Source organism: Rhinoderma darwinii, unplaced genomic scaffold (assembly GCF_050947455.1).
Source record: "Rhinoderma darwinii isolate aRhiDar2 unplaced genomic scaffold, aRhiDar2.hap1 Scaffold_443, whole genome shotgun sequence".
NCBI classification, from domain to species: domain Eukaryota; kingdom Metazoa; phylum Chordata; class Amphibia; order Anura; family Rhinodermatidae; genus Rhinoderma; species Rhinoderma darwinii.
Genome location: NW_027463888.1, coordinates 145,246 through 164,083, shown reverse-complemented (window position 1 = coordinate 164,083; position 18,838 = coordinate 145,246). Strand labels below are relative to the sequence as shown.

The window sequence follows — 18,838 nt, the reverse complement described above, 5'->3', positions numbered from 1 at the left end:
ATTTCTGATTGTAACAAAAGCTCCCTTTTTATTAAAGTGTTACGATTTTACATTATGTTGCGACAACTCTTTATCCATACAAAAGTGAGAAAGGACAGCCTGTAAAGATCCGGAGTCGCAAAAAATATCAAGATCTTAAAGTGCATAAGCCGAAATAGCTCAGTTGGGAGAGCGTTAGACTGAAGATCTAAAGGTCCCTGGTTCGATCCCGGTTTTCGGCAGGTACTACTTTTCTTATAACTATGAATCGTGTCACAGAATAATCTAAATTCTTTGGGATTTTGGGGTGTCTCAAAGCTTCCCTTCTCCCCGGATGTTTAGTCTCTGGAATCCCCAGGGCTGAATGTCGGGTTCCGCTGAGCACATTTCCTCTCCTTGCTTGCTGTAAGTTTTAATGGTCAAAGTACTATTTTAATCTACAATTTCTGATTGTAACAAAAGCTCCCTTTTTATTAAAGTGTTACGATTTTACATTATGTTGCGACAACTCTTTATCCATCCAAAAGTGAGAAAGGACAGCCTGTAAAGATCCGGAGTCGCAAAAAATATCAAGATCTAAAGTGCATAAGCCGAAATAGCTCAGTTGGGAGAGCGTTAGACTGAAGATCTAAAGGTCCCTGGTTCGATCCCGGGTTTCGGCAGGTACTACTTTTCTTATAACTATGAATCGTGTCACAGAATAATCTAAATTCTTTGGGATTTTGGGGTGTCTCAAAGCTTCCCTTCTCCCCGGATGTTTAGTCTCTGGAATCCCCAGGGCTGAATGTCGGGTTCCGCTGAGCACATTTCCTCTCCTTGCTTGCTGTAAGTTTTAATGGTCAAAGTACTATTTTAATCTACAATTTCTGATTGTAACAAAAGCTCCCTTTTTATTAAAGTGTTACGATTTTACATTATGTTGCGACAACTCTTTATCCATCCAAAAGTGAGAAAGGACAGCCTGTAAAGATCCGGAGTCGCAAAAAATATCAAGATCTAAAGTGCATAAGCCGAAATAGCTCAGTTGGGAGAGCGTTAGACTGAAGATCTAAAGGTCCCTGGTTCGATCCCGGGTTTCGGCAGGTACTACTTTTCTTATAACTATGAATCGTGTCACAGAATAATCTAAATTCTTTGGGATTTTGGGGTGTCTCAAAGCTTCCCTTCTCCCCGGATGTTTAGTCTCTGGATTCCCCAGGGCTGAATGTCGGGTTCCGCTGAGCACATTTCCTCTCCTTGCTTGCTGTAAGTTTTAATGGTCAAAGTACTATTTTAATCTACAATTTCTGATTGTAACAAAAGCTCCCTTTTTATTAAAGTGTTACGATTTTACATTATGTTGCGACAACTCTTTATCCATCCAAAAGTGAGAAAGGACAGCCTGTAAAGATCCGGAGTCGCAAAAAATATCAAGATCTAAAGTGCATAAGCCGAAATAGCTCAGTTGGGAGAGCGTTAGACTGAAGATCTAAAAGTCCCTGGTTCGATCCCGGGTTTCGGCAGGTACTACTTTTCTTATAACTATGAATCGTGTCACAGAATAATCTAAATTCTTTGGGATTTTGGGGTGTCTCAAAGCTTCCCTTCTCCCCGGATGTTTAGTCTCTGGATTCCCCAGGGCTGAATGTCGGGTTCCGCTGAGCACATTTCCTCTCCTTGCTTGCTGTAAGTTTTAATGGTCAAAGTACTATTTTAATCTACAATTTCTGATTGTAACAAAAGCTCCCTTTTTATTAAAGTGTTACGATTTTACATTATGTTGCGACAACTCTTTATCCATCCAAAAGTGAGAAAGGACAGCCTGTAAAGATCCGGAGTCGCAAAAAATATCAAGATCTTAAAGTGCATAAGCCGAAATAGCTCAGTTGGGAGAGCGTTAGACTGAAGATCTAAAGGTCCCTGGTTCGATCCCGGGTTTCGGCAGGTACTACTTTTCTTATAACTATGAATCGTGTCACAGAATAATCTAAATTCTTTGGGATTTTGGGGTGTCTCAAAGCTTCCCTTCTCCCCGGATGTTTAGTCTCTGGATTCCCCAGGGCTGAATGTCGGGTTCCGCTGAGCACATTTCCTCTCCTTGCTTGCTGTAAGTTTTAATGGTCAAAGTACTATTTTAATCTACAATTTCTGATTGTAACAAAAGCTCCCTTTTTATTAAAGTGTTACGATTTTACATTATGTTGCGGCAACTCTTTATCCATCCAAAAGTGAGAAAGGACAGCCTGTAAAGATCCGGAGTCGCAAAAAATATCAAGATCTAAAGTGCATAAGCCGAAATAGCTCAGTTGGGAGAGCGTTAGACTGAAGATCTAAAGGTCCCTGGTTCGATCCCGGGTTTCGGCAGGTACTACTTTTCTTATAACTATGAATCGTGTCACAGAATAATCTAAATTCTTTGGGATTTTGGGGTGTCTCAAAGCTTCCCTTCTCCCCGGATGTTTAGTCTCTGGATTCCCCAGGGCTGAATGTCGGGTTCCGCTGAGCACATTTCCTCTCCTTGCTTGCTGTAAGTTTTAATGGTCAAAGTACTATTTTAATCTACAATTTCTGATTGTAACAAAAGCTCCCTTTTTATTAAAGTGTTACGATTTTACATTATGTTGCGACAACTCTTTATCCATCCAAAAGTGAGAAAGGACAGCCTGTAAAGATCCGGAGTCGCAAAAAATATCAAGATCTTAAAGTGCATAAGCCGCAATAGCTCAGTTGGGAGAGCGTTAGACTGAAGATCTAAAGGTCCCTGGTTCAATCCCGGGTTTCGGCAGGTACTACTTTTCTTATAACTATGAATCGTGTCACAGAATAATCTAAATTCTTTGGGATTTTGGGGTGTCTCAAAGCTTCCCTTCTCCCCGGATGTTTAGTCACTGGATTCCCCAGGGCTGAATGTCGGGTTCCGCTGAGCACATTTCCTCTCCTTGCTTGCTGTAAGTTTTAATGGTCAAAGTACTATTTTAATCTACAATTTCTGATTGTAACAAAAGCTCCCTTTTTATTAAAGTGTTACGATTTTACATTATGTTGCGGCAACTCTTTATCCATCCAAAAGTGAGAAAGGACAGCCTGTAAAGATCCGGAGTCGCAAAAAATATCAAGATCTAAAGTGCATAAGCCGAAATAGCTCAGTTGGGAGAGCGTTAGACTGAAGATCTAAAGTTCCCTGGTTCGATCCCGGGTTTCGGCAGGTACTACTTTTCTTATAACTATGAATCGTGTCACAGAATAATCTAAATTCTTTGGGATTTTGGGGTGTCTCAAAGCTTCCCTTCTCCCCGGATGTTTAGTCTCTGGATTCCCCAGGGCTGAATGTCGGGTTCCGCTGAGCACATTTCCTCTCCTTGCTTGCTGTAAGTTTTAATGGTCAAAGTACTATTTTAATCTACAATTTCTGATTGTAACAAAAGCTCCCTTTTTATTAAAGTGTTACGATTTTACATTATGTTGCGACAACTCTTTATCCATCCAAAAGTGAGAAAGGACAGCCTGTAAAGATCCGGAGTCGCAAAAAATATCAAGATCTTAAAGTGCATAAGCCGCAATAGCTCAGTTGGGAGAGCGTTAGACTGAAGATCTAAAGGTCCCTGGTTCAATCCCGGGTTTCGGCAGGTACTACTTTTCTTATAACTATGAATCGTGTCACAGAATAATCTAAATTCTTTGGGATTTTGGGGTGTCTCAAAGCTTCCCTTCTCCCCGGATGTTTAGTCACTGGATTCCCCAGGGCTGAATGTCGGGTTCCGCTGAGCACATTTCCTCTCCTTGCTTGCTGTAAGTTTTAATGGTCAAAGTACTATTTTAATCTACAATTTCTGATTGTAACAAAAGCTCCCTTTTTATTAAAGTGTTACGATTTTACATTATGTTGCGGCAACTCTTTATCCATCCAAAAGTGAGAAAGGACAGCCTGTAAAGATCCGGAGTCGCAAAAAATATCAAGATCTAAAGTGCATAAGTCGAAATAGCTCAGTTGGGAGAGCGTTAGACTGAAGATCTAAAGGTCCCTGGTTCGATCCCGGGTTTCGGCAGGTACTACTTTTCTTATAACTATGAATCGTGTCCCAGAATAATCTAAATTCTTTGGGATTTTGGGGTGTCTCAAAGCTTCCCTTCTCCCCGGATGTTTAGTCACTGGATTCCCCAGGGCTGAATGTCGGGTTCCGCTGAGCACATTTCCTCTCCTTGCTTGCTGTAAGTTTTAATGGTCAAAGTACTATTTTAATCTACAATTTCTGATTGTAACAAAAGCTCCCTTTTTATTAAAGTGTTAAGATTTTACATTATGTTGCGACAACTCTTTATCCATCCAAAAGTGAGAAAGGACAGCCTGTAAAGATCCGGAGTCGCAAAAAATATCAAGATCTTAAAGTGCATCCAAAAGTGAGAAAGGACAGCCTGTAAAGATCCGGAGTCGCAAAAAATATCAAGATCTTAAAGTGCATAAGCCGAAATAGCTCAGTTGGGAGAGCGTTAGACTGAAGATCTACAGGTCCCTGGTTCGATCCTGGGTTTCGGCAGGTACTACTTTTCTAATAACTATGAATCGTGTCCCAGAATAATCTAAATTCTTTGGGATTTTGGGGTGTCTCAAAGCTTCCCTTCTCCCCGGATGTTTAGTCACTGGATTCCCCAGGGCTGAATGTCGGGTTCCGCTGAGCACATTTCCTCTCCTTGCTTGCTGTACGTTTTAATGGTCAAAGTACTATTTTAATCTACAATTTCTGATTGTAACAAAAGCTCCCTTTTTATTAAAGTGTTACGATTTTACATTATGTTGCGACAACTCTTTATCCATCCAAAAGTGAGAAAGGACAGCCTGTAAAGATCCGGAGTCGCAAAAAATATCGAGATCTAAAGTGCATAAGCCGAAATAGCTCAGTTGGGAGAGCGTTAGACTGAAGATCTACAGGTCCCTGGTTCGATCCCGGGTTTTGGCAGGTACTACTTTTCTTATAACTATGAATCGTGTCCCAGAATAATCTAAATTCTTTGGGATTTTGGGGTGTCTCAAAGCTTCCCTTCTCCCCGGATGTTTAGTCACTGGATTCCCCAGGGCTGAATGTCGGGTTCCGCTGAGCACATTTCCTCTCCTTGCTTGCTGTAAGTTTTAATGGTCAAAGTACTATTTTAATCTACAATTTCTGATTGTAACAAAAGCTCCCTTTTTATTAAAGTGTTAAGATTTTACATTATGTTGCGACAACTCTTTATCCATCCAAAAGTGAGAAAGGACAGCCTGTAAAGATCCGGAGTCGCAAAAAATATCAAGATCTTAAAGTGCATAAGCCGAAATAGCTCAGTTGGGAGAGCGTTAGACTGAAGATCTACAGGTCCCTGGTTCGATCCTGGGTTTCGGCAGGTACTACTTTTCTAATAACTATGAATCGTGTCCCAGAATAATCTAAATTCTTTGGGATTTTGGGGTGTCTCAAAGCTTCCCTTCTCCCCGGATGTTTAGTCTCTGGATTCCCCAGGGCTGAATGTCGGGTTCCGCTGAGCACATTTCCTCTCCTTGCTTGCTGTAAGTTTTAATGGTCAAAGTACTATTTTAATCTACAATTTCTGATTGTAACAAAAGCTCCCTTTTTATTAAAGTGTTACGATTTTACATTATGTTGCGACAACTCTTTATCCATACAAAAGTGAGAAAGGACAGCCTGTAAAGATCCGGAGTCGCAAAAAATATCAAGATCTAAAGTGCATAAGCCGCAATAGCTCAGTTGGGAGAGCGTTAGACTGAAGATCTAAAGGTCCCTGGTTCGATCCCGGGTTTCGGCAGGTACTACTTTTCTTATAACTATGAATCGTGTCACAGAATAATCTAAATTCTTTGGGATTTTGGGGTGTCTCAAAGCTTCCCTTCTCCCCGGATGTTTAGTCTCTGGATTCCCCAGGGCTGAATGTCGGGTTCCGCTGAGCACATTTCCTCTCCTTGCTTGCTGTAAGTTTTAATGGTCAAAGTACTATTTTAATCTACAATTTCTGATTGTAACAAAAGCTCCCTTTTTATTAAAGTGTTACGATTTTACATTATGTTGCGACAACTCTTTATCCATCCAAAAGTGAGAAAGGACAGCCTGTAAAGATCCGGAGTCGAAAAAAATATCAAGATCTTAAAGTGCATAAGCCGAAATAGCTCAGATGGGAGAGCGTTAGACTGAAGATCTAAAGGTCCCTGGTTCGATCCCGGGTTTCAGCAGGTACTACTTTTCTAATAACTATGAATCGTGTCCCAGAATAATCTAAATTCTTTGGGATTTTGGGGTGTCTCAAAGCTTCCCTTCTCCCCGGATGTTTAGTCTATGGATTCCCCAGGGCTGAATGTCGGGTTCCGCTGAGCACATTTCCTCTCCTTGCTTGCTGTAAGTTTTAATGGTCAAAGTACTATTTTAATCTACAATTTCTGATTGTAACAAAAGCTCCCTTTTTATTAAAGTGTTACGATTTTACATTATGTTGCGACAACTCTTTATCCATACAAAAGTGAGAAAGGACAGCCTGTAAAGATCCGGAGTCGCAAAAAATATCAAGATCTAAAGTGCATAAGCCGCAATAGCTCAGTTGGGAGAGCGTTAGACTGAAGATCTAAAGGTCCCTGGTTCGATCCCGGGTTTCGGCAGGTACTACTTTTCTTATAACTATGAATCGTGTCACAGAATAATCTAAATTCTTTGGGATTTTGGGGTGTCTCAAAGCTTCCCTTCTCCCCGGATGTTTAGTCTCTGGATTCCCCAGGGCTGAATGTCGGGTTCCGCTGAGCACATTTCCTCTCCTTGCTTGCTGTAAGTTTTAATGGTCAAAGTACTATTTTAATCTACAATTTCTGATTGTAACAAAAGCTCCCTTTTTATTAAAGTGTTAAGATTTTACATTATGTTGCGACAACTCTTTATCCATCCAAAAGTGAGAAAGGACAGCCTGTAAAGATCCGGAGTCGCAAAAAATATCAAGATCTTAAAGTGCATAAGCCAAAATAGCTCAGTTGGGAGAGCGTTAGACTGAAGATCTACAGGTCCCTGGTTCGATCCTGGGTTTCGGCAGGTACTACTTTTCTAATAACTATGAATCGTGTCCCAGAATAATCTAAATTCTTTGGGATTTTGGGGTGTCTCAAAGCTTCCCTTCTCCCCGGATGTTTAGTCTCTGGATTCCCCAGGGCTGAATGTCGGGTTCCGCTGAGCACATTTCCTCTCCTTGCTTGCTGTAAGTTTTAATGGTCAAAGTACTATTTTAATCTACAATTTCTGATTGTAACAAAAGCTCCCTTTTTATTAAAGTGTTACGATTTTACATTATGTTGCGACAACTCTTTATCCATACAAAAGTGAGAAAGGACAGCCTGTAAAGATCCGGAGTCGAAAAAAATATCAAGATCTTAAAGTGCATAAGCCGAAATAGCTCAGATGGGAGAGCGTTAGACTGAAGATCTAAAGGTCCCTGGTTCGATCCCGGGTTTCAGCAGGTACTACTTTTCTAATAACTATGAATCGTGTCCCAGAATAATCTAAATTCTTTGGGATTTTGGGGTGTCTCAAAGCTTCCCTTCTCCCCGGATGTTTAGTCACTGGATTCCCCAGGGCTGAATGTCGGGTTCCGCTGAGCACATTTCCTCTCCTTGCTTGCTGTACGTTTTAATGGTCAAAGTACTATTTTAATCTACAATTTCTGATTGTAACAAAAGCTCCCTTTTTATTAAAGTGTTACGATTTTACATTATGTTGCGGCAACTCTTTATCCATCCAAAAGTGAGAAAGGACAGCCTGTAAAGATCCGGAGTCGCAAAAAATATCAAGATCTAAAGTGCATAAGCCGAAATAGCTCAGTTGGGAGAGCGTTAGACTGAAGATCTAAAGGTCCCTGGTTCAATCCCGGGTTTCGGCAGGTACTACTTTTCTTATAACTATGAATCGTGTCACAGAATAATCTAAATTCTTTGGGATTTTGGGGTGTCTCAAAGCTTCCCTTCTCCCCGGATGTTTAGTCTCTGGATTCCCCAGGGCTGAATGTCGGGTTCCGCTGAGCACATTTCCTCTCCTTGCTTGCTGTAAGTTTTAATGGTCAAAGTACTATTTTAATCTACAATTTCTGATTGTAACAAAAGCTCCCTTTTTATTAAAGTGTTACGATTTTACATTATGTTGCGGCAACTCTTTATCCATCCAAAAGTGAGAAAGGACAGCCTGTAAAGATCCGGAGTCGCAAAAAATATCAAGATCTAAAGTGCATAAGCCGAAATAGCTCAGTTGGGAGAGCGTTAGACTGAAGATCTACAGGTCCCTGGTTCGATCCTGGGTTTCGGCAGGTACTACTTTTCTAATAACTATGAATCGTGTCCCAGAATAATCTAAATTCTTTGGGATTTTGGGGTGTCTCAAAGCTTCCCTTCTCCCCGGATGTTTAGTCACTGGATTCCCCAGGGCTGAATGTCGGGTTCCGCTGAGCACATTTCCTCTCCTTGCTTGCTGTACGTTTTAATGGTCAAAGTACTATTTTAATCTACAATTTCTGATTGTAACAAAAGCTCCCTTTTTATTAAAGTGTTACGATTTTACATTATGTTGCGGCAACTCTTTATCCATCCAAAAGTGAGAAAGGACAGCCTGTAAAGATCCGGAGTCGCAAAAAATATCAAGATCTAAAGTGCATAAGCCGAAATAGCTCAGTTGGGAGAGCGTTAGACTGAAGATCTAAAGGTCCCTGGTTCAATCCCGGGTTTCGGCAGGTACTACTTTTCTTATAACTATGAATAGTGTCACAGAATAATCTAAATTCTTTGGGATTTTGGGGTGTCTCAAAGCTTCCCTTCTCCCCGGATGTTTAGTCTCTGGATTCCCCAGGGCTGAATGTCGGGTTCCGCTGAGCACATTTCCTCTCCTTGCTTGCTGTAAGTTTTAATGGTCAAAGTACTATTTTAACCTACAATTTCTGATTGTAACAAAAGCTCCCTTTTTATTAAAGTGTTACGATTTTACATTATGTTGCGACAACTCTTTATCCATCCAAAAGTGAGAAAGGACAGCCTGTAAAGATCCGGAGTCGCAAAAAATATCAAGATCTTAAAGTGCATAAGCCGAAATAGCTCAGTTGGGAGAGCGTTAGACTGAAGATCTACAGGTCCCTGGTTCGATCCTGGGTTTCGGCAGGTACTACTTTTCTAATAACTATGAATCGTGTCCCAGAATAATCTAAATTCTTTGGGATTTTGGGGTGTCTCAAAGCTTCCCTTCTCCCCGGATGTTTAGTCACTGGATTCCCCAGGGCTGAATGTCGGGTTCCGCTGAGCACATTTCCTCTCCTTGCTTGCTGTACGTTTTAATGGTCAAAGTACTATTTTAATCTACAATTTCTGATTGTAACAAAAGCTCCCTTTTTATTAAAGTGTTACGATTTTACATTATGTTGCGGCAACTCTTTATCCATCCAAAAGTGAGAAAGGACAGCCTGTAAAGATCCGGAGTCGCAAAAAATATCAAGATCTAAAGTGCATAAGCCGAAATAGCTCAGTTGGGAGAGCGTTAGACTGAAGATCTAAAGGTCCCTGGTTCAATCCCGGGTTTCGGCAGGTACTACTTTTCTTATAACTATGAATCGTGTCACAGAATAATCTAAATTCTTTGGGATTTTGGGGTGTCTCAAAGCTTCCCTTCTCCCCGGATGTTTAGTCTCTGGATTCCCCAGGGCTGAATGTCGGGTTCCGCTGAGCACATTTCCTCTCCTTGCTTGCTGTAAGTTTTAATGGTCAAAGTACTATTTTAATCTACAATTTCTGATTGTAACAAAAGCTCCCTTTTTATTAAAGTGTTACGATTTTACATTATGTTGCGGCAACTCTTTATCCATCCAAAAGTGAGAAAGGACAGCCTGTAAAGATCCGGAGTCGCAAAAAATATCAAGATCTAAAGTGCATAAGCCGAAATAGCTCAGTTGGGAGAGCGTTAGACTGAAGATCTAAAGGTCCCTGGTTCGATCCTGGGTTTCGGCAGGTACTACTTTTCTTATAACTATGAATAGTGTCACAGAATAATCTAAATTCTTTGGGATTTTGGGGTGTCTCAAAGCTTCCCTTCTCCCCGGATGTTTAGTCACTGGATTCCCCAGGGCTGAATGTCGGGTTCCGCTGAGCACATTTCCTCTCCTTGCTTGCTGTACGTTTTAATGGTCAAAGTACTATTTTAATCTACAATTTCTGATTGTAACAAAAGCTCCCTTTTTATTAAAGTGTTACGATTTTACATTATGTTGCGGCAACTCTTTATCCATCCAAAAGTGAGAAAGGACAGCCTGTAAAGATCCGGAGTCGCAAAAAATATCAAGATCTTAAAGTGCATAAGCCAAAATAGCTCAGTTGGGAGAGCGTTAGACTGAAGATCTACAGGTCCCTGGTTCGATCCTGGGTTTCGGCAGGTACTACTTTTCTAATAACTATGAATCGTGTCCCAGAATAATCTAAATTCTTTGGGATTTTGGGGTGTCTCAAAGCTTCCCTTCTCCCCGGATGTTTAGTCTCTGGATTCCCCAGGGCTGAATGTCGGGTTCCGCTGAGCACATTTCCTCTCCTTGCTTGCTGTAAGTTTTAATGGTCAAAGTACTATTTTAATCTACAATTTCTGATTGTAACAAAAGCTCCCTTTTTATTAAAGTGTTACGATTTTACATTATGTTGCGACAACTCTTTATCCATACAAAAGTGAGAAAGGACAGCCTGTAAAGATCCGGAGTCGAAAAAAATATCAAGATCTTAAAGTGCATAAGCCGAAATAGCTCAGATGGGAGAGCGTTAGACTGAAGATCTAAAGGTCCCTGGTTCGATCCCGGGTTTCAGCAGGTACTACTTTTCTAATAACTATGAATCGTGTCCCAGAATAATCTAAATTCTTTGGGATTTTGGGGTGTCTCAAAGCTTCCCTTCTCCCCGGATGTTTAGTCACTGGATTCCCCAGGGCTGAATGTCGGGTTCCGCTGAGCACATTTCCTCTCCTTGCTTGCTGTACGTTTTAATGGTCAAAGTACTATTTTAATCTACAATTTCTGATTGTAACAAAAGCTCCCTTTTTATTAAAGTGTTACGATTTTACATTATGTTGCGGCAACTCTTTATCCATCCAAAAGTGAGAAAGGACAGCCTGTAAAGATCCGGAGTCGCAAAAAATATCAAGATCTAAAGTGCATAAGCCGAAATAGCTCAGTTGGGAGAGCGTTAGACTGAAGATCTAAAGGTCCCTGGTTCAATCCCGGGTTTCGGCAGGTACTACTTTTCTTATAACTATGAATCGTGTCACAGAATAATCTAAATTCTTTGGGATTTTGGGGTGTCTCAAAGCTTCCCTTCTCCCCGGATGTTTAGTCTCTGGATTCCCCAGGGCTGAATGTCGGGTTCCGCTGAGCACATTTCCTCTCCTTGCTTGCTGTAAGTTTTAATGGTCAAAGTACTATTTTAATCTACAATTTCTGATTGTAACAAAAGCTCCCTTTTTATTAAAGTGTTACGATTTTACATTATGTTGCGGCAACTCTTTATCCATCCAAAAGTGAGAAAGGACAGCCTGTAAAGATCCGGAGTCGCAAAAAATATCAAGATCTAAAGTGCATAAGCCGAAATAGCTCAGTTGGGAGAGCGTTAGACTGAAGATCTACAGGTCCCTGGTTCGATCCTGGGTTTCGGCAGGTACTACTTTTCTAATAACTATGAATCGTGTCCCAGAATAATCTAAATTCTTTGGGATTTTGGGGTGTCTCAAAGCTTCCCTTCTCCCCGGATGTTTAGTCACTGGATTCCCCAGGGCTGAATGTCGGGTTCCGCTGAGCACATTTCCTCTCCTTGCTTGCTGTACGTTTTAATGGTCAAAGTACTATTTTAATCTACAATTTCTGATTGTAACAAAAGCTCCCTTTTTATTAAAGTGTTACGATTTTACATTATGTTGCGGCAACTCTTTATCCATCCAAAAGTGAGAAAGGACAGCCTGTAAAGATCCGGAGTCGCAAAAAATATCAAGATCTAAAGTGCATAAGCCGAAATAGCTCAGTTGGGAGAGCGTTAGACTGAAGATCTAAAGGTCCCTGGTTCAATCCCGGGTTTCGGCAGGTACTACTTTTCTTATAACTATGAATAGTGTCACAGAATAATCTAAATTCTTTGGGATTTTGGGGTGTCTCAAAGCTTCCCTTCTCCCCGGATGTTTAGTCTCTGGATTCCCCAGGGCTGAATGTCGGGTTCTGCTGAGCACATTTCCTCTCCTTGCTTGCTGTAAGTTTTAATGGTCAAAGTACTATTTTAATCTACAATTTCTGATTGTAACAAAAGCTCCCTTTTTATTAAAGTGTTAAGATTTTACATTATGTTGCGACAACTCTTTATCCATCCAAAAGTGAGAAAGGACAGCCTGTAAAGATCCGGAGTCGCAAAAAATATCAAGATCTTAAAGTGCATAAGCCGAAATAGCTCAGTTGGGAGAGCGTTAGACTGAAGATCTACAGGTCCCTGGTTCGATCCTGGGTTTCGGCAGGTACTACTTTTCTAATAACTATGAATCGTGTCCCAGAATAATCTAAATTCTTTGGGATTTTGGGGTGTCTCAAAGCTTCCCTTCTCCCCGGATGTTTAGTCACTGGATTCCCCAGGGCTGAATGTCGGGTTCCGCTGAGCACATTTCCTCTCCTTGCTTGCTGTACGTTTTAATGGTCAAAGTACTATTTTAATCTACAATTTCTGATTGTAACAAAAGCTCCCTTTTTATTAAAGTGTTACGATTTTACATTATGTTGCGGCAACTCTTTATCCATACAAAAGTGAGAAAGGACAGCCTGTAAAGATCCGGAGTCGAAAAAAATATCAAGATCTTAAAGTGCATAAGCCGAAATAGCTCAGATGGGAGAGCGTTAGACTGAAGATCTAAAGGTCCCTGGTTCGATCCCGGGTTTCAGCAGGTACTACTTTTCTAATAACTATGAATCGTGTCCCAGAATAATCTAAATTCTTTGGGATTTTGGGGTGTCTCAAAGCTTCCCTTCTCCCCGGATGTTTAGTCACTGGATTCCCCAGGGCTGAATGTCGGGTTCCGCTGAGCACATTTCCTCTCCTTGCTTGCTGTACGTTTTAATGGTCAAAGTACTATTTTAATCTACAATTTCTGATTGTAACAAAAGCTCCCTTTTTATTAAAGTGTTACGATTTTACATTATGTTGCGGCAACTCTTTATCCATCCAAAAGTGAGAAAGGACAGCCTGTAAAGATCCGGAGTCGCAAAAAATATCAAGATCTAAAGTGCATAAGCCGAAATAGCTCAGTTGGGAGAGCGTTAGACTGAAGATCTAAAGGTCCCTGGTTCAATCCCGGGTTTCGGCAGGTACTACTTTTCTTATAACTATGAATCGTGTCACAGAATAATCTAAATTCTTTGGGATTTTGGGGTGTCTCAAAGCTTCCCTTCTCCCCGGATGTTTAGTCTCTGGATTCCCCAGGGCTGAATGTCGGGTTCCGCTGAGCACATTTCCTCTCCTTGCTTGCTGTAAGTTTTAATGGTCAAAGTACTATTTTAATCTACAATTTCTGATTGTAACAAAAGCTCCCTTTTTATTAAAGTGTTACGATTTTACATTATGTTGCGGCAACTCTTTATCCATCCAAAAGTGAGAAAGGACAGCCTGTAAAGATCCGGAGTCGCAAAAAATATCAAGATCTAAAGTGCATAAGCCGAAATAGCTCAGTTGGGAGAGCGTTAGACTGAAGATCTACAGGTCCCTGGTTCGATCCTGGGTTTCGGCAGGTACTACTTTTCTAATAACTATGAATCGTGTCCCAGAATAATCTAAATTCTTTGGGATTTTGGGGTGTCTCAAAGCTTCCCTTCTCCCCGGATGTTTAGTCACTGGATTCCCCAGGGCTGAATGTCGGGTTCCGCTGAGCACATTTCCTCTCCTTGCTTGCTGTACGTTTTAATGGTCAAAGTACTATTTTAATCTACAATTTCTGATTGTAACAAAAGCTCCCTTTTTATTAAAGTGTTACGATTTTACATTATGTTGCGGCAACTCTTTATCCATCCAAAAGTGAGAAAGGACAGCCTGTAAAGATCCGGAGTCGCAAAAAATATCAAGATCTAAAGTGCATAAGCCGAAATAGCTCAGTTGGGAGAGCGTTAGACTGAAGATCTAAAGGTCCCTGGTTCAATCCCGGGTTTCGGCAGGTACTACTTTTCTTATAACTATGAATAGTGTCACAGAATAATCTAAATTCTTTGGGATTTTGGGGTGTCTCAAAGCTTCCCTTCTCCCCGGATGTTTAGTCTCTGGATTCCCCAGGGCTGAATGTCGGGTTCCGCTGAGCACATTTCCTCTCCTTGCTTGCTGTAAGTTTTAATGGTCAAAGTACTATTTTAACCTACAATTTCTGATTGTAACAAAAGCTCCCTTTTTATTAAAGTGTTACGATTTTACATTATGTTGCGACAACTCTTTATCCATCCAAAAGTGAGAAAGGACAGCCTGTAAAGATCCGGAGTCGCAAAAAATATCAAGATCTTAAAGTGCATAAGCCGAAATAGCTCAGTTGGGAGAGCGTTAGACTGAAGATCTACAGGTCCCTGGTTCGATCCTGGGTTTCGGCAGGTACTACTTTTCTAATAACTATGAATCGTGTCCCAGAATAATCTAAATTCTTTGGGATTTTGGGGTGTCTCAAAGCTTCCCTTCTCCCCGGATGTTTAGTCACTGGATTCCCCAGGGCTGAATGTCGGGTTCCGCTGAGCACATTTCCTCTCCTTGCTTGCTGTACGTTTTAATGGTCAAAGTACTATTTTAATCTACAATTTCTGATTGTAACAAAAGCTCCCTTTTTATTAAAGTGTTACGATTTTACATTATGTTGCGGCAACTCTTTATCCATCCAAAAGTGAGAAAGGACAGCCTGTAAAGATCCGGAGTCGCAAAAAATATCAAGATCTAAAGTGCATAAGCCGAAATAGCTCAGTTGGGAGAGCGTTAGACTGAAGATCTAAAGGTCCCTGGTTCAATCCCGGGTTTCGGCAGGTACTACTTTTCTTATAACTATGAATCGTGTCACAGAATAATCTAAATTCTTTGGGATTTTGGGGTGTCTCAAAGCTTCCCTTCTCCCCGGATGTTTAGTCTCTGGATTCCCCAGGGCTGAATGTCGGGTTCCGCTGAGCACATTTCCTCTCCTTGCTTGCTGTAAGTTTTAATGGTCAAAGTACTATTTTAATCTACAATTTCTGATTGTAACAAAAGCTCCCTTTTTATTAAAGTGTTACGATTTTACATTATGTTGCGGCAACTCTTTATCCATCCAAAAGTGAGAAAGGACAGCCTGTAAAGATCCGGAGTCGCAAAAAATATCAAGATCTAAAGTGCATAAGCCGAAATAGCTCAGTTGGGAGAGCGTTAGACTGAAGATCTAAAGGTCCCTGGTTCGATCCTGGGTTTCGGCAGGTACTACTTTTCTTATAACTATGAATAGTGTCACAGAATAATCTAAATTCTTTGGGATTTTGGGGTGTCTCAAAGCTTCCCTTCTCCCCGGATGTTTAGTCACTGGATTCCCCAGGGCTGAATGTCGGGTTCCGCTGAGCACATTTCCTCTCCTTGCTTGCTGTACGTTTTAATGGTCAAAGTACTATTTTAATCTACAATTTCTGATTGTAACAAAAGCTCCCTTTTTATTAAAGTGTTACGATTTTACATTATGTTGCGGCAACTCTTTATCCATCCAAAAGTGAGAAAGGACAGCCTGTAAAGATCCGGAGTCGCAAAAAATATCAAGATCTTAAAGTGCATAAGCCAAAATAGCTCAGTTGGGAGAGCGTTAGACTGAAGATCTACAGGTCCCTGGTTCGATCCTGGGTTTCGGCAGGTACTACTTTTCTAATAACTATGAATCGTGTCCCAGAATAATCTAAATTCTTTGGGATTTTGGGGTGTCTCAAAGCTTCCCTTCTCCCCGGATGTTTAGTCTCTGGATTCCCCAGGGCTGAATGTCGGGTTCCGCTGAGCACATTTCCTCTCCTTGCTTGCTGTAAGTTTTAATGGTCAAAGTACTATTTTAATCTACAATTTCTGATTGTAACAAAAGCTCCCTTTTTATTAAAGTGTTACGATTTTACATTATGTTGCGACAACTCTTTATCCATACAAAAGTGAGAAAGGACAGCCTGTAAAGATCCGGAGTCGAAAAAAATATCAAGATCTTAAAGTGCATAAGCCGAAATAGCTCAGATGGGAGAGCGTTAGACTGAAGATCTAAAGGTCCCTGGTTCGATCCCGGGTTTCAGCAGGTACTACTTTTCTAATAACTATGAATCGTGTCCCAGAATAATCTAAATTCTTTGGGATTTTGGGGTGTCTCAAAGCTTCCCTTCTCCCCGGATGTTTAGTCACTGGATTCCCCAGGGCTGAATGTCGGGTTCCGCTGAGCACATTTCCTCTCCTTGCTTGCTGTACGTTTTAATGGTCAAAGTACTATTTTAATCTACAATTTCTGATTGTAACAAAAGCTCCCTTTTTATTAAAGTGTTACGATTTTACATTATGTTGCGGCAACTCTTTATCCATCCAAAAGTGAGAAAGGACAGCCTGTAAAGATCCGGAGTCGCAAAAAATATCAAGATCTAAAGTGCATAAGCCGAAATAGCTCAGTTGGGAGAGCGTTAGACTGAAGATCTAAAGGTCCCTGGTTCAATCCCGGGTTTCGGCAGGTACTACTTTTCTTATAACTATGAATCGTGTCACAGAATAATCTAAATTCTTTGGGATTTTGGGGTGTCTCAAAGCTTCCCTTCTCCCCGGATGTTTAGTCTCTGGATTCCCCAGGGCTGAATGTCGGGTTCCGCTGAGCACATTTCCTCTCCTTGCTTGCTGTAAGTTTTAATGGTCAAAGTACTATTTTAATCTACAATTTCTGATTGTAACAAAAGCTCCCTTTTTATTAAAGTGTTACGATTTTACATTATGTTGCGGCAACTCTTTATCCATCCAAAAGTGAGAAAGGACAGCCTGTAAAGATCCGGAGTCGCAAAAAATATCAAGATCTAAAGTGCATAAGCCGAAATAGCTCAGTTGGGAGAGCGTTAGACTGAAGATCTACAGGTCCCTGGTTCGATCCTGGGTTTCGGCAGGTACTACTTTTCTAATAACTATGAATCGTGTCCCAGAATAATCTAAATTCTTTGGGATTTTGGGGTGTCTCAAAGCTTCCCTTCTCCCCGGATGTTTAGTCACTGGATTCCCCAGGGCTGAATGTCGGGTTCCGCTGAGCACATTTCCTCTCCTTGCTTGCTGTACGTTTTAATGGTCAAAGTACTATTTTAATCTACAATTTCTGATTGTAACAAAAGCTCCCTTTTTATTAAAGTGTTACGATTTTACATTATGTTGCGGCAACTCTTTATCCATCCAAAAGTGAGAAAGGACAGCCTGTAAAGATCCGGAGTCGCAAAAAATATCAAGATCTAAAGTGCATAAGCCGAAATAGCTCAGTTGGGAGAGCGTTAGACTGAAGATCTAAAGGTCCCTGGTTCAATCCCGGGTTTCGGCAGGTACTACTTTTCTTATAACTATGAATAGTGTCACAGAATAATCTAAATTCTTTGGGATTTTGGGGTGTCTCAAAGCTTCCCTTCTCCCCGGATGTTTAGTCTCTGGATTCCCCAGGGCTGAATGTCGGGTTCTGCTGAGCACATTTCCTCTCCTTGCTTGCTGTAAGTTTTAATGGTCAAAGTACTATTTTAATCTACAATTTCTGATTGTAACAAAAGCTCCCTTTTTATTAAAGTGTTAAGATTTTACATTATGTTGCGACAACTCTTTATCCATCCAAAAGTGAGAAAGGACAGCCTGTAAAGATCCGGAGTCGCAAAAAATATCAAGATCTTAAAGTGCATAAGCCGAAATAGCTCAGTTGGGAGAGCGTTAGACTGAAGATCTACAGGTCCCTGGTTCGATCCTGGGTTTCGGCAGGTACTACTTTTCTAATAACTATGAATCGTGTCCCAGAATAATCTAAATTCTTTGGGATTTTGGGGTGTCTCAAAGCTTCCCTTCTCCCCGGATGTTTAGTCACTGGATTCCCCAGGGCTGAATGTCGGGTTCCGCTGAGCACATTTCCTCTCCTTGCTTGCTGTACGTTTTAATGGTCAAAGTACTATTTTAATCTACAATTTCTGATTGTAACAAAAGCTCCCTTTTTATTAAAGTGTTACGATTTTACATTATGTTGCGGCAACTCTTTATCCATCCAAAAGTGAGAAAGGACAGCCTGTAAAGATCCGGAGTCGCAAAAAATATCAAGATCTAAAGTGCATAAGCCGAAATAGCTCAGTTGGGAGAGCGTTAGACTGAAGATCTAAAGGTCCCTGGTTCAATCCCGGGTTTCGGCAGGTACTACTTTTCTTATAACTATGAATCGTGTCACAGAATAATCTAAATTCTTTGGGATTTTGGGGTGTCTCAAAGCTTCCCTTCTCCCCGGATGTTTAGTCTCTGGATTCCCCAGGGCTGAATGTCGGGTTCCGCTGAGCACATTTCCTCTCCTTGCTTGCTGTACGTTTTAATGGTCAAAGTACTATTTTAATCTACAATTTCTGATTGTAACAAAAGCTCCCTTTTTATTAAAGTGTTACGATTTTACATTATGTTGCGGCAACTCTTTATCCATCCAAAAGTGAGAAAGGACAGCCTGTAAAGATCCGGAGTCGCAAAAAATATCAAGATCTAAAGTGCATAAGCCGAAATAGCTCAGTTGGGAGAGCGTTAGACTGAAGATCTAAAGGTCCCTGGTTCAATCCCGGGTTTCGGCAGGTACTACTTTTCTTATAACTATGAATAGTGTCACAGAATAATCTAAATTCT

The 18,838-nt window shown here is 40.9% G+C and overlaps 45 non-coding genes across 45 annotated transcripts; all 45 read left to right on the top strand.

Moving 5' to 3' along the window:
- Positions 1-148: 148 nt before the first annotated feature.
- On the top strand, positions 149-221 carry TRNAF-GAA (transfer RNA phenylalanine (anticodon GAA)). The gene has a single exon. It is a non-coding gene; the product is annotated as a tRNA-Phe (tRNA).
- A 347-nt stretch (positions 222-568) lies between these two features.
- TRNAF-GAA (transfer RNA phenylalanine (anticodon GAA)) lies at positions 569-641 on the top strand. The gene has a single exon. It is a non-coding gene; the product is annotated as a tRNA-Phe (tRNA).
- Positions 642-988: 347 nt separating this feature from the next.
- Positions 989-1,061, top strand: TRNAF-GAA (transfer RNA phenylalanine (anticodon GAA)). The gene has a single exon. It is a non-coding gene; the product is annotated as a tRNA-Phe (tRNA).
- Positions 1,062-1,408: 347 nt separating this feature from the next.
- TRNAF-GAA (transfer RNA phenylalanine (anticodon GAA)) lies at positions 1,409-1,481 on the top strand. Its single transcript has one exon. It is a non-coding gene; the product is annotated as a tRNA-Phe (tRNA).
- A 348-nt stretch (positions 1,482-1,829) lies between these two features.
- On the top strand, positions 1,830-1,902 carry TRNAF-GAA (transfer RNA phenylalanine (anticodon GAA)). The gene has a single exon. It is a non-coding gene; the product is annotated as a tRNA-Phe (tRNA).
- Positions 1,903-2,249: 347 nt separating this feature from the next.
- Positions 2,250-2,322, top strand: TRNAF-GAA (transfer RNA phenylalanine (anticodon GAA)). The gene has a single exon. It is a non-coding gene; the product is annotated as a tRNA-Phe (tRNA).
- Positions 2,323-2,670: 348 nt separating this feature from the next.
- Positions 2,671-2,743, top strand: TRNAF-GAA (transfer RNA phenylalanine (anticodon GAA)). The gene has a single exon. It is a non-coding gene; the product is annotated as a tRNA-Phe (tRNA).
- A 347-nt stretch (positions 2,744-3,090) lies between these two features.
- TRNAF-GAA (transfer RNA phenylalanine (anticodon GAA)) lies at positions 3,091-3,163 on the top strand. The gene has a single exon. It is a non-coding gene; the product is annotated as a tRNA-Phe (tRNA).
- Positions 3,164-3,511: 348 nt separating this feature from the next.
- TRNAF-GAA (transfer RNA phenylalanine (anticodon GAA)) lies at positions 3,512-3,584 on the top strand. The gene has a single exon. It is a non-coding gene; the product is annotated as a tRNA-Phe (tRNA).
- A 347-nt stretch (positions 3,585-3,931) lies between these two features.
- On the top strand, positions 3,932-4,004 carry TRNAF-GAA (transfer RNA phenylalanine (anticodon GAA)). Its single transcript has one exon. It is a non-coding gene; the product is annotated as a tRNA-Phe (tRNA).
- A 416-nt stretch (positions 4,005-4,420) lies between these two features.
- On the top strand, positions 4,421-4,493 carry TRNAF-GAA (transfer RNA phenylalanine (anticodon GAA)). The gene has a single exon. It is a non-coding gene; the product is annotated as a tRNA-Phe (tRNA).
- Positions 4,494-4,840: 347 nt separating this feature from the next.
- Positions 4,841-4,913, top strand: TRNAF-GAA (transfer RNA phenylalanine (anticodon GAA)). Its single transcript has one exon. It is a non-coding gene; the product is annotated as a tRNA-Phe (tRNA).
- Positions 4,914-5,261: 348 nt separating this feature from the next.
- Positions 5,262-5,334, top strand: TRNAF-GAA (transfer RNA phenylalanine (anticodon GAA)). Its single transcript has one exon. It is a non-coding gene; the product is annotated as a tRNA-Phe (tRNA).
- Positions 5,335-5,681: 347 nt separating this feature from the next.
- TRNAF-GAA (transfer RNA phenylalanine (anticodon GAA)) lies at positions 5,682-5,754 on the top strand. Its single transcript has one exon. It is a non-coding gene; the product is annotated as a tRNA-Phe (tRNA).
- A 348-nt stretch (positions 5,755-6,102) lies between these two features.
- On the top strand, positions 6,103-6,175 carry TRNAF-GAA (transfer RNA phenylalanine (anticodon GAA)). The gene has a single exon. It is a non-coding gene; the product is annotated as a tRNA-Phe (tRNA).
- A 347-nt stretch (positions 6,176-6,522) lies between these two features.
- TRNAF-GAA (transfer RNA phenylalanine (anticodon GAA)) lies at positions 6,523-6,595 on the top strand. The gene has a single exon. It is a non-coding gene; the product is annotated as a tRNA-Phe (tRNA).
- A 348-nt stretch (positions 6,596-6,943) lies between these two features.
- Positions 6,944-7,016, top strand: TRNAF-GAA (transfer RNA phenylalanine (anticodon GAA)). Its single transcript has one exon. It is a non-coding gene; the product is annotated as a tRNA-Phe (tRNA).
- A 348-nt stretch (positions 7,017-7,364) lies between these two features.
- TRNAF-GAA (transfer RNA phenylalanine (anticodon GAA)) lies at positions 7,365-7,437 on the top strand. The gene has a single exon. It is a non-coding gene; the product is annotated as a tRNA-Phe (tRNA).
- Positions 7,438-7,784: 347 nt separating this feature from the next.
- TRNAF-GAA (transfer RNA phenylalanine (anticodon GAA)) lies at positions 7,785-7,857 on the top strand. The gene has a single exon. It is a non-coding gene; the product is annotated as a tRNA-Phe (tRNA).
- Positions 7,858-8,204: 347 nt separating this feature from the next.
- On the top strand, positions 8,205-8,277 carry TRNAF-GAA (transfer RNA phenylalanine (anticodon GAA)). The gene has a single exon. It is a non-coding gene; the product is annotated as a tRNA-Phe (tRNA).
- Positions 8,278-8,624: 347 nt separating this feature from the next.
- On the top strand, positions 8,625-8,697 carry TRNAF-GAA (transfer RNA phenylalanine (anticodon GAA)). The gene has a single exon. It is a non-coding gene; the product is annotated as a tRNA-Phe (tRNA).
- Positions 8,698-9,045: 348 nt separating this feature from the next.
- On the top strand, positions 9,046-9,118 carry TRNAF-GAA (transfer RNA phenylalanine (anticodon GAA)). Its single transcript has one exon. It is a non-coding gene; the product is annotated as a tRNA-Phe (tRNA).
- Positions 9,119-9,465: 347 nt separating this feature from the next.
- On the top strand, positions 9,466-9,538 carry TRNAF-GAA (transfer RNA phenylalanine (anticodon GAA)). The gene has a single exon. It is a non-coding gene; the product is annotated as a tRNA-Phe (tRNA).
- Positions 9,539-9,885: 347 nt separating this feature from the next.
- Positions 9,886-9,958, top strand: TRNAF-GAA (transfer RNA phenylalanine (anticodon GAA)). Its single transcript has one exon. It is a non-coding gene; the product is annotated as a tRNA-Phe (tRNA).
- Positions 9,959-10,306: 348 nt separating this feature from the next.
- Positions 10,307-10,379, top strand: TRNAF-GAA (transfer RNA phenylalanine (anticodon GAA)). Its single transcript has one exon. It is a non-coding gene; the product is annotated as a tRNA-Phe (tRNA).
- A 348-nt stretch (positions 10,380-10,727) lies between these two features.
- Positions 10,728-10,800, top strand: TRNAF-GAA (transfer RNA phenylalanine (anticodon GAA)). The gene has a single exon. It is a non-coding gene; the product is annotated as a tRNA-Phe (tRNA).
- A 347-nt stretch (positions 10,801-11,147) lies between these two features.
- On the top strand, positions 11,148-11,220 carry TRNAF-GAA (transfer RNA phenylalanine (anticodon GAA)). Its single transcript has one exon. It is a non-coding gene; the product is annotated as a tRNA-Phe (tRNA).
- A 347-nt stretch (positions 11,221-11,567) lies between these two features.
- On the top strand, positions 11,568-11,640 carry TRNAF-GAA (transfer RNA phenylalanine (anticodon GAA)). Its single transcript has one exon. It is a non-coding gene; the product is annotated as a tRNA-Phe (tRNA).
- A 347-nt stretch (positions 11,641-11,987) lies between these two features.
- TRNAF-GAA (transfer RNA phenylalanine (anticodon GAA)) lies at positions 11,988-12,060 on the top strand. The gene has a single exon. It is a non-coding gene; the product is annotated as a tRNA-Phe (tRNA).
- A 348-nt stretch (positions 12,061-12,408) lies between these two features.
- Positions 12,409-12,481, top strand: TRNAF-GAA (transfer RNA phenylalanine (anticodon GAA)). The gene has a single exon. It is a non-coding gene; the product is annotated as a tRNA-Phe (tRNA).
- A 348-nt stretch (positions 12,482-12,829) lies between these two features.
- On the top strand, positions 12,830-12,902 carry TRNAF-GAA (transfer RNA phenylalanine (anticodon GAA)). The gene has a single exon. It is a non-coding gene; the product is annotated as a tRNA-Phe (tRNA).
- Positions 12,903-13,249: 347 nt separating this feature from the next.
- TRNAF-GAA (transfer RNA phenylalanine (anticodon GAA)) lies at positions 13,250-13,322 on the top strand. Its single transcript has one exon. It is a non-coding gene; the product is annotated as a tRNA-Phe (tRNA).
- A 347-nt stretch (positions 13,323-13,669) lies between these two features.
- On the top strand, positions 13,670-13,742 carry TRNAF-GAA (transfer RNA phenylalanine (anticodon GAA)). Its single transcript has one exon. It is a non-coding gene; the product is annotated as a tRNA-Phe (tRNA).
- Positions 13,743-14,089: 347 nt separating this feature from the next.
- TRNAF-GAA (transfer RNA phenylalanine (anticodon GAA)) lies at positions 14,090-14,162 on the top strand. The gene has a single exon. It is a non-coding gene; the product is annotated as a tRNA-Phe (tRNA).
- Positions 14,163-14,510: 348 nt separating this feature from the next.
- Positions 14,511-14,583, top strand: TRNAF-GAA (transfer RNA phenylalanine (anticodon GAA)). Its single transcript has one exon. It is a non-coding gene; the product is annotated as a tRNA-Phe (tRNA).
- A 347-nt stretch (positions 14,584-14,930) lies between these two features.
- TRNAF-GAA (transfer RNA phenylalanine (anticodon GAA)) lies at positions 14,931-15,003 on the top strand. Its single transcript has one exon. It is a non-coding gene; the product is annotated as a tRNA-Phe (tRNA).
- Positions 15,004-15,350: 347 nt separating this feature from the next.
- Positions 15,351-15,423, top strand: TRNAF-GAA (transfer RNA phenylalanine (anticodon GAA)). The gene has a single exon. It is a non-coding gene; the product is annotated as a tRNA-Phe (tRNA).
- A 348-nt stretch (positions 15,424-15,771) lies between these two features.
- On the top strand, positions 15,772-15,844 carry TRNAF-GAA (transfer RNA phenylalanine (anticodon GAA)). The gene has a single exon. It is a non-coding gene; the product is annotated as a tRNA-Phe (tRNA).
- A 348-nt stretch (positions 15,845-16,192) lies between these two features.
- TRNAF-GAA (transfer RNA phenylalanine (anticodon GAA)) lies at positions 16,193-16,265 on the top strand. The gene has a single exon. It is a non-coding gene; the product is annotated as a tRNA-Phe (tRNA).
- Positions 16,266-16,612: 347 nt separating this feature from the next.
- TRNAF-GAA (transfer RNA phenylalanine (anticodon GAA)) lies at positions 16,613-16,685 on the top strand. Its single transcript has one exon. It is a non-coding gene; the product is annotated as a tRNA-Phe (tRNA).
- Positions 16,686-17,032: 347 nt separating this feature from the next.
- TRNAF-GAA (transfer RNA phenylalanine (anticodon GAA)) lies at positions 17,033-17,105 on the top strand. Its single transcript has one exon. It is a non-coding gene; the product is annotated as a tRNA-Phe (tRNA).
- Positions 17,106-17,452: 347 nt separating this feature from the next.
- TRNAF-GAA (transfer RNA phenylalanine (anticodon GAA)) lies at positions 17,453-17,525 on the top strand. The gene has a single exon. It is a non-coding gene; the product is annotated as a tRNA-Phe (tRNA).
- Positions 17,526-17,873: 348 nt separating this feature from the next.
- TRNAF-GAA (transfer RNA phenylalanine (anticodon GAA)) lies at positions 17,874-17,946 on the top strand. Its single transcript has one exon. It is a non-coding gene; the product is annotated as a tRNA-Phe (tRNA).
- Positions 17,947-18,293: 347 nt separating this feature from the next.
- Positions 18,294-18,366, top strand: TRNAF-GAA (transfer RNA phenylalanine (anticodon GAA)). Its single transcript has one exon. It is a non-coding gene; the product is annotated as a tRNA-Phe (tRNA).
- Positions 18,367-18,713: 347 nt separating this feature from the next.
- On the top strand, positions 18,714-18,786 carry TRNAF-GAA (transfer RNA phenylalanine (anticodon GAA)). The gene has a single exon. It is a non-coding gene; the product is annotated as a tRNA-Phe (tRNA).
- Positions 18,787-18,838: the final 52 nt, after the last annotated feature.